The sequence below is a fragment of the Saccopteryx bilineata genome, chromosome 4, assembly GCF_036850765.1.
Source record: "Saccopteryx bilineata isolate mSacBil1 chromosome 4, mSacBil1_pri_phased_curated, whole genome shotgun sequence".
NCBI lineage: Eukaryota > Metazoa > Chordata > Mammalia > Chiroptera > Emballonuridae > Saccopteryx > Saccopteryx bilineata.
The window spans coordinates 228,986,523-228,996,995 of record NC_089493.1 but is presented as its reverse complement, the minus strand read 5'-3'; the positions used below and the strand labels follow the sequence as shown (position 1 = coordinate 228,996,995).

Here is a 10,473-nt window from a genome sequence, read left to right as displayed (position 1 = left end):
TATCTGTTAATTCTACTTTCTCATTAGGAGAAAAATTTATACAGGTTTGTTTTTATGGAGACCAGATTTGATAACTTCTCTTTATGCCTACTTACATACTTCCTGGGAAACCACATAGTATCTAGTGCTTTAAATTTTTTCTCTTCTGATGGCACAAGACAAATACTCTTATTTAGTTTCTGTAAATTTGGGCTATATATTTAAATACCTAGTCATAGGACCACAAAAATTTTATATTAAAAATATCCAATGTCCAACAAGTCTTTTGGAATATATAGTTACAGAGGTCTAATTGTTTGGGTATTATCAACAATTGTTGAAACAGTTTGAGTGTATTCTTAAAACTACAGTTTATGTTAATAGTTTTGGTTTATTCCCATGCCATACCCAACATGACAAGGAAAGGTAGAACCAGAAATTCAGCATAAACAGTATTTATCTGACTCTAGTTTTTTCCCAGTATCTTGGCTCCCATAGTTTACCTTCAAAATATCTATTAGATTATATAATAAAAAGTTTCAAATAAACAATGTATTTTAATCAAAACTCTCAAAACTATTAATGCAGAATTAAACACAGCATTTTCTAAATTCTAATCTCTAGTCTACCTGGGATTATAGTCCCCCATTTTATGATTAACATTAAGTATTTATTTTCTATATATTGATTAAAATTGTCAAAACAGGCCCTGGCCGGTTGGCTCAGCGGTAGAGCGTCAGCCTGGCGTGCGGGGGACCCGGGTTCGATTCCCGGCCAGGGCACATAGGAGAAGCGCCCATTTGCTTCTCCACCCCCACCCCCCTCCTTCCTCTCTGTCTCTCTCTTCCCCTCCCGCAGCCAAGGCTCCATTGGAGCAAAAATGGCCCGGGCGCTGGGGATGGCTCCTTGGCAGCTGCCCCAGGCGCTAGAGTAGCTCTGGTCCCGGCAGAGTGACGCCCTGGAGGGGCAGAGCATCGCCCCCTGGTGGGCAGAGTGTCGCCCCTGGTGGGCGTGCCGGGTGGATCCCGGTCGGGCGCATGCGGGAGTCTGTCTGACTGTCTCTCCCTGTTTCCAGCTTCAGAAAAAAAAAAAAAAAATTGTCAAAACATTTTCTAATTTTATTTTTAGATGACCATATGTTAGTTATTAACAATTATAATATATTCTATCTATTAAGTTATTAATTTATTTTTTCTAATTCTTATTTCCTATGTAAATTTATGATAGTGGAGTTTTGTGTGTGTGTATGTATCTTCTTTTTTAAAGCTTTTGGAATCCAATGCTATTTTGCAGTTAGTCCTCTTTTTAGTCTGGTTGTTAAAAAATAAGGCTATAACCTGACCTGTGGTGGCGCAGTGGATCAAGCGTTGACCTAGAAATGCTGAGGGCACCGGTTCGAAACCCTGGGCTTGCCTGGTCAAGGCACATATGGGAGTTGATGCTTCTAGCTCCTCCCCCCGTCTCTCCCTCTCCTCTCTAAAAAATGAATAAATAAAAAAAATAAAAATAAGGATATAAATTATTTTCTTTTTTTTATTTTATTATCTTTTAGTGACAGAGAGAGAGTCATAGAGAGGGATAGATAGGGACAGACAGACAGGAACGGAGAGAGATTGAGAAGCATCAATCATTAGTTTTTCATTGCGACACCTTAGTTGTTCATTGATTGCTTTCTCATATGTGCCTTGACCGTAGGGCTACAGCAGACGGGGTAACCGCTTGCTCAAGCCAGCGACCTTGGGTCCAAGCTGGTGAGCTTTTGCTCAAACCAGATGAGCCCGCACTCAAGCTAGGGTCTCGAACCTGGGTCCTCCGCATCCCAGTCCAACGCTCTATCCATTGTGCCACCACCCAGTCAGGCTATAAATTATTTTGAGTATAGTTTTGGTCAAGCTCATACCTTTTGAAATGTAAAATTAATTTTCAATGATCTTTTATGGCATTTTGTTATGAAATATAGCATATATAATTTTCTTAGTATAATTTATTGTTTCCCTTTATGACATGATGTATAACTGATATATGCAAATATTTTATACACTCAAGAAGGTATTCTTTATCTATTGGTTAAAATGTTTAATTACTCTTATACATTTCATTCATTAATTTATCATCCATTCAACAATTAAAATGAAATATTTATTACCATTCAATGTTGGAAATGTAACACAGAGCAGCACTGCTTTCATACTTTACTAAAGCAAATGACAAGTAATCAATTAACTACAACAGAATGGTTGTTTTGATAGGTGCTTTGGAAACACATAAGAAAAACACATAACCAAGGGCTTAAGGTCACTGACTTTATATCTACAATAAGTGATGTGAGAACTAAGAGTTAGCTAAGCAAACATAGAGAGAGTATTCCTGAAGTAGAGTATAGCATATGTGAAGCATTAGAGGCCTGAGATGACATGACATGCTTGAGTAACTTTAAAAAAAGGATAGGAAGTAGTGGTAGAATTAATGGTAAATAATAGTGGTAAACAATAATATCAGAGAAATAATTCTATATGATCTTTACTAAGTATCCATTAAAGACTTTAAAGTAAATTGGTAAGATGATAAAATTCTATAGGAAAATAGCCTATATTGCAAATTACAGACTAGAAAAATAAACATCTTTAGGAGGTTATTGTTATAATAACTCAGGGAAGAGAAAAAGGTGGAATGAATGATTTTATGACGTGAACAGAACTAACAGGACCAATTTGAAAGACATTTTGGAGGGATATTCAACAGTAATTGATAAGCAATTTGAATTTTTATTTAAATTTTCCTATATTTCCATGTTTATTGACAAAATGCATTGTATTGTCTTTGATTACCTTTTTACATCTTTTGTTCATTTTCTTAAATATTTATTTGTATATTTTTAATTTGTACAAACATTTTGAATACTAAGGAAAGTCATTCTAATATTGTTCCTTGTATTGCAATGATTTTCCCAGTTTATCTGTTGCCTTTTGGTATTATCTGAGATTTTTTTCTTGTAAATCAGGGGTCCCCAAACTATGGCCCGCAGGCTGCATGCAGCCCCCTGAGGCCATTTATCCGGCCCCCGCCGCACTTTCATTGGTGGTCAGAGAGAGGAGCGCAGGATGCATCGCAAAGCGCTGTGTCGCTCACATACAGTACTACTTCTGATGACTCAGGATGCACGCAGCACGGCTCCGGAAGCGCATCATATCACTTGTTATGGCTAGCGGTGACAAATATGAAAATGGACATTGACCATCTCATTAACCAAAAGCAGGCCCATAGTTCCCATTGAAATACTGGTCAGTTTAAGATTTAAATTTACTTGTTCTTTATTTTAAATATTGTATTTGTTCCTGTTTTGTTTTTCTACTTTAAAATAAGATATGTGCAGTGTGCATAGGGATTTGTTCATAGTTTTTTTTATAGTCCAACCCTCCAACCGTCTGAGGGACAGTGAACTGGCCCCCTTGGTAAAAAGTTTGGAGACCCCTGTTCTAAATGATTTATAGTTCATTTGTTTGTGCCTTTGTTCATTCATTTATTCATTCCAAACTTGCTCACTCAAAGAAAAGGAAAGAAAGAGTTTCAGGAGCACATGGTGAGAGGTGATGAAGGTAAGTAAAGATTTAGTTAAATGTAAAATTATATATAATTTCATCTCATCCTAAACAACCTAAAAATATAGATAAAAGCTTTTCAACTTTTCAGCTTAATAAATGAAGGCACAGAGTTTAAGTAATGTCACTGGAATTTAAAATAATAACTAGTTTAAAAGCTCTTTTGTTAAACCTTACTGCCAAATATGTTGAGATTGTTGCAAATCTATTTAATGTTATTGTGTGTGTGTGTGTGTGTGTGTGTGTGTGTGTGTTTCTGAAGTGAGAAGTGGGGAGGCAGAGAGACAGATTCTCTCATGCACCCGACTGGCGTCCACCCGGCATGTACACCAGGGGGTGATGCTCTGCCCCCATCTGGTCCATTGCTCTGTTGTAACTGGAGTTATTCTAGCACCTGAGGCAGAGGCCATGGAGCTATCTTCAGCACCCGGGCCTACTTTGCTCCTTGGCTTTGGGAGGGGAAATAATAGATAGAGAGAAAGGAGAGGGGGAAGGGTGGAGAAGCAGATGGGCATTTCTCCTGTGTGCCCTGATTGGGAATAGAACCCAGGACTTCTATATACCGGGCCTATGGTCTACTACTGAGCCAACCGGCCAGGGCTTAATGTTATTCTTTGAGTCTATTATCCCACATAATCCAATCTCATTGTCCTGTCATGTTTTCTGAAGTGAGAGAATTAACTTAAAAATATATTATGAAGTTAGCAACCTTATATTTTAGATAAAATATACACACCATTATAAACACATTATCATTTGAGTCTGATACTCCTAGATATCCACTAACAGAGTTTGAGTAAAAGCAACATGGGCCACTTCTCCATCTGGTTCATAAAACTCTCAACCATGCTTTCCCAAGATCTTTCCACTTCCCTGTGGCCTTTGAATAGAACAATTTTTGAAGCCAATAGCTAAAGATGGAAGAACTAGGTAATTGAACATGTAGACTAAGCCAACATCAAATTAAAATTTCCAACCCTGTACTGTTATGTGAGAAAAAAAATAGTTCTTGTACTTTATGTAAGCAATTTTTTAAAATTTTTACTATTAAGTGAGAGGCGGGGAGGCAGACACAGACTTCTGCATGTGCCCCAATTGAGATTCACACAGCAAGCCCCTACCAGGCGATGTTCTGCCTGGCTGGGCTGTAACTGTAGCTTGGCAACTGAGCTATTTCAGTGCCTGGTGCAAGGCCATGGGGCCATCCTCAGCACCCGGTGCCAGCATTGTCAAACCATTTGAGCCATGGCTGCAGGAGAGAAAGAAAGAGAGAGGGAGAGATGGGGGGAGAGGCTGAGAAGCAGATGGTGGCTTCTCCTGTGTGTCCTGACCAAGAATTGAACATGGGAAGTCCACATGCCAAGCCCACACTCTACTGCTGAGCCAAATGACCATGACCTATGTCAGCAAATCTTAGGTTGAAAGTTCAGCTTGCACTGTTTCCTTTCCCCCACTATATTACTCTTCTCTGTGCAGTATTTTCTGAGGTCATCTCAGCCCAAGCCCCAGGGATCCATAGCTCAAAAATAGATCATCCAAAAGTATTCAGAACACTGGATGACAGTACAGTATCCCTGTCTTAAAACTAGTATATGGTGGCCTGACCTGTGGTGGCACAGTGGATGGGCGTCGACCTGGAATGCTGAGATCACTGGTTCAAAGCCCTGGGCTTGCCTGGTCAAGGCACATATGGGAGTTGATGCTTCCTGCTCCTCCCCCTGTTTTTTCTCTCTCTCTCTCCTTCTCTCTCTCTCTAATAAAAATGAATAAATAAAATCTAAAAAAGTAAATAAATAAAAAACTAGTACATGGCTTGACCAGAACCCAAGTTGTACTACTGTTTCCTTTTACTCCCTTTATCACATACAAGCAATATATTTCTACTAAAAGTGGGAACAACTTTGCCATTTACATTTGTGTAGCTAGCTATGCTGTCTCTGTTCAAATGCAAGGGTTGAAACTTTAGACTCAACACGTACTTGCAAGTTAAGCATCACTTCGACCATAGGGCTTCATTCCTGTTGTTATTTTCAAAATATTTCCTGCTTATGTATTTTTTTTAGCCTGTGATATTGCTTTTTCCTTCCATAGACTATCTCTATGTATGTGTAGAAGTAAAAGCAGTTACTAGTGTATTTAATCTAATGTCAAGTATTGTATAATCTCTCCTGAATAGTGAGATTTATCCAGAGACTATATAAAGTATATTTATTTTATCATTCTTTATTTTAAAAATCAGAAATTAATGATTGAAAATAAGGTTTGATTGAATAAATCTGGATTGAAATCTGAGATCTTGAGTATACTGCTTCAACTGGCTTATGTTTGACAAACAGATGGATTTTCCATTATGCCCCAAGGGCTAAAAAACTTGGGCTCCTTCAAGCAAAGCAGTAAATAATTTGTTAACATCTTAGTGGCTCCATTAATAAACTGACAGGTCGCACATTATTGAAATGTGTAAAGTGTACTGAGTTGGTGATGATATGAAAAAAAATTAATGAATATAAAAGCAAGAAACAAATTAATAAAAAAATTAGTAGAGGGAAATTTGCTAACATACATTCCTTACAAAACTCTAAGGACAATAATGAGGTAAATGAGAGCAATGGAGAGAAGTATCAAAAGAGAATTAGTTTGAATCTTTGATAATGACTTTTTAATTGTATGTGTGTTTAGAAAAATATTAATATAGAAATTTCTGTTGCAAACTATGTCTTAAAAAGATATTTGAAACAAAATGTACAGGGCTTATGCAACTAAAACTTACTGGATTCCATTGCTTTTAAAGTATTATATATAAATTTGATGGCTGAACAAGTAACTGCAACTTTTATTTCCCAATGCATCATCATACTGTTCTTCATGCAATAAGTGATCATTAAATCATTGATGAATTGAATAGAAGTAATTGAAATTCCAACAGTAAAAAGTAGTAAAATAAATTACATAAACATGAAAAATGGCAAGGATGAATTCAGAAAACCCATCCTTTATTTAATATATGTTGTTATTTATTGAATATTTTTTATGAAACTAATAATTTAAAAATTTCTTGGTTTTAGATTTATTCTTGCTTTAATTTTTCCTGTGCCATTCACTTATACTTTTTAAGTCTAAGGACAGTGGGAGTAGAAATAAATATTTTTGTTCAAAGTGAAGCATTTGTAAAACCCAAAGTTCATAAATAATTAATGCATCTTGGCTTAAAATTTAACTGATATAAATAAGAGATGGCCTACCCAACGAGCTTGAGTTTTCCCTAAGCTTTAAATACAAAAGTTTTTTAGATAAAAATAAAGAAAAGTAAACCTCCAGGTGTGTGGGGGGCAGCTATGCTTATAAACTCTAATGCTCAGCCAACAGATATTTTTGCATAAAACAAGGCTGCTAACCATGGGAACATAAACCTAAAGCGTGTTAGTCCGCCAACTTTGATAGTTAAACACAGCTGTAATGTAGTCTGACTTGGACAATCACTTTGGCAGGTTTTCATGTTGCCTCAGCTAATATACATAGGTATTCACTGTACAAGGGGTACGCTAAGTACCAAAAGCTGCTAGGTTGCGAAGACAAAATAAAGAAATAAACAGAAAACAAAATATGATCTTCACTAAGGAACACAGCTTATTAAAGATTCTTTCCTGATATCTATCACATTAAATATTCTATCTCTAATTCTTTTTAATAAAAAATTTGGATGAGGGCTTTCTGTTTTAAAGGCATTGTATTGGTGACAAACTACAGAATAGGTCAATTAAGTCCAAGGTAACTTTTTTATATACTATATTTTTATGTCTGCAGATAAAATATTTTCATATATTTTATATATTATATACTATATATCTTTTTTAGTATTTGCTCATAAATTATATATTTATTTCCCACCATTATTAACTGTGATACCTCCAAAATCATAACTGCATTTCAAGAGTGATTTCAATTCTGTAAGAGTTGAAATGTATCTACTATTATTATTATTATTATAGTCATACCACTCTTCATTTCCAGGTAATATAGGGGAGGCTGACTCAACCCCAAATATAGATTTTGATTAGACTACGCCAGTCATATTTTCCCATTCCCCTTGCTGGGAAGGCATTTAAGCATGAAAGTATGACAGATTTTTGGTCAATGAAAGTTTTCTCAGTAGCTTCCAAAAACAGTTTTTTTACACTTAACAAAAAGATAGTGGTGTTGTGGTCTATCTTTTTTTAACTGGATGCCCATGCCTGGCTCCAAAAACAGTAGTAGCTATTTTGTAGACATAAGAAGAGCTAGTCATAGAAAAGGCTAGCATTTTAAGAAGAGCCACAAGAAAGTTTCATAAATTTGGATTACTGTGAAACATTGACATAACCAACTCTGTAACAATGCAATAGTAGGTTTGTTTATTTATTTATTATTTATTTATTTATTTATTTATTTTTACTTGAGAAAATAAATCTCCCTTACTGCTTAAGTTGATTTCACATTTTGTCTCAGTTGTGGCCTAAAGTATTCTGAGGTACTAAGTAGTAATCATATACTTGGTTTTCCTTACAAATTATGAACAATAACTTTGAATAAATACTTTATCTTCTGAGCACTGAGCAATCCCATATCCCTTTTTTTATTTTTTCTTCTTTAATGACTCAAATTGTAATTTTATACCATCTTCATTTTTAAAAGAATTTCTTACCATTTTCTTAGCTCCACTCCTGCTAATAACCTTATCAAAACCAGATGTGAAATTTTCACTTTTCACTACTAATTTTCCTATCTTCTTGTTACATCTGAAGAAAACTTTGTGCTCCTATATAATACCAAACCCACTTCTTGAATTCTAGATCCCCATCACCCTTGCTTTCTAAAGAACTAGATTTTGATTCCTTCTCTGAGTCCCTTTCTTTTTCTTTCTTTCTTTCTTTCTTTCTTTCTTTCTTTCTTTCTTTCTTTCTTTCTTTCTTTCTTTCTTTCTTTCTTTCTTTCTTCTTTCTTTCTTTCTTTCTTTTTCTTTCTTTCTCTCTCTTTCTTTTTTCTTTATTTTTCTCTTTCTCTTCCTCCCTCCCTCCCTCCCTCCCTCCCTCCCTCCCTCCCTCCTTCCTTCCTTCCTTCCTTCCTTCCTTCCTTCCTTCCTTCCTTCCTTCCTTCCTCACTTCTCTTTTTCTTTTCTAAAGAATGAGACTCAGGGATTGTGTGTACCAGCCATTGAAAAATGGGATGCGGACAGGCCACCTTCCTGGGGTTATCTGAACCTTGATTTTTGTGTCCTGCTGGTGTTCCTCCTTTTCTGGTACTTCTAATTCTGTCAGGAAGTATTTCTTGAAGCCTAACTTACATTCTTCTTCATACCATCGAAGCTCTATAATTTTTAAGGCCTTCCTAGGTATTTCCTAGGTTGCTCTGGTTCTTTTAGATACTTTTTCTGTCCAACGTTCCCACTCCTAGAATAACTGTGAGTCTGGCAGTGCACCTCTACCCCCTCAACAAAGCAGGCAGGTTGAAAATCACTGAATAAACAGTGAGCCTTGATGGGCAGGTATTGGGATCAGTTTAATTTAAGGAACATTCTAAAGATTTCATCCCAACCTCCTAACCTCAAAAATTAAAAAAAAATATTATCTCTGAAATATAATGCTAACTGCTATATCACAGGTCCCACCTAATCTTCTAAGAAAGCTCTTTCTTTGGTTTCTGGGTTCTCAAGGTTGTCTCTTTTCCTTGACCATAATTCACCACACCTGTGGAGCTGGTGAGCATGGATAGCTGAAACAGGTTGACTCGAACCTCTTTGGTAACAGGTTGGCGTTAAGGTGCTTCGTGGTCAGGTGAACTGACTCAGTTTGTAGGAGCTAATAGTACCTGTCTTACTCCTGCAGGTACTTCCAGAAAAGCCAGAGACAGTGGAGCTGGTGAGCATTCCTGGAATGTTGGGTCCCATGACGTAAGGTTCTGAGTGGAAACGCATAGAGAGTCCAGGAGGCAGAGGTGAGGAGTGTGGCAATGGGGAGGATGACTTTTGGTTGATTTAGTCTGAATAGCTTTGGCCACATCAGCCAATGGTGAGATGTACATCCTGAGGGTGCAGACACTGCAGAAAAGACCCAGCTGCTGAGGCCTCAATGCTGGGCACCAGGAGCCAAAAGTAGCCAAAACCCAGGAGAAGGACCCCCAGCAGGGTCACAGTCTGTGGACACAGCAGGCTTTGAGGGCAGCAGTGCAGATACAAGATACATAGGGACTGAAGCACAGCAACCACTGCATTGGTGACATTAGGGTTCCATATCCGCCAGCTCAGGTGGCTGACCAAGTCTGTGGTGAGAAAGGGCAGGAACTGGACATTGTCCACTTTCAGGGTCATCTGCATAGGCTATGCTGGAGGTCCGAGCTTCTGAAGGTCAAGTGACCAACCTCGCCCTAGTATCCGGTCCCCTCAACCTGATTCCTCTTTGACACCAGGTTGCAGACAGAGCCTGGGGCTGCAGCCACGACTCTGTTCCACTGGGGCCCTTTCCTGACTTCCTGATCCTGCCCTGGCAGGTCCAGCCCTGCTCTCGCAGGGCATTGGGGAGCTGCGGAGGGCAAGGAGCACGCAAACTCTGAAAGGAGTGGGGCCAGGCTGCTGGCATCCATCCTCTGCGTGCCTCCAAGTCTGCTGGCAGCAGGCGTAGGGTGGGTGGGTCAGTGGGGTTCTGGGTCCCCTTTCTTCACTCATGCTTATAAAAAATATCAAGTATTTTCTGTATTGTTCCTACTTCATCTTAAATTCAGTCAACCTACTTTTTCTGACTTAAGTCTCTATCATTCAATTCATACTAATCTTGTAAAGCCACCAATAAATTTCATGTGTCTAAACTCAACATACACTTTTATCCATGTTACTAAAACTTTCAAAAGCATCTGAAACAGTTGA

The 10,473-nt window shown here is 37.8% G+C and overlaps 1 pseudogene; it reads right to left on the bottom strand.

Moving 5' to 3' along the window:
• Nucleotides 1-9,292: 9,292 nt before the first annotated feature.
• On the bottom strand, nucleotides 9,293-9,921 carry LOC136335655 (sugar transporter SWEET1 pseudogene; annotated as a pseudogene).
• Nucleotides 9,922-10,473: the final 552 nt, after the last annotated feature.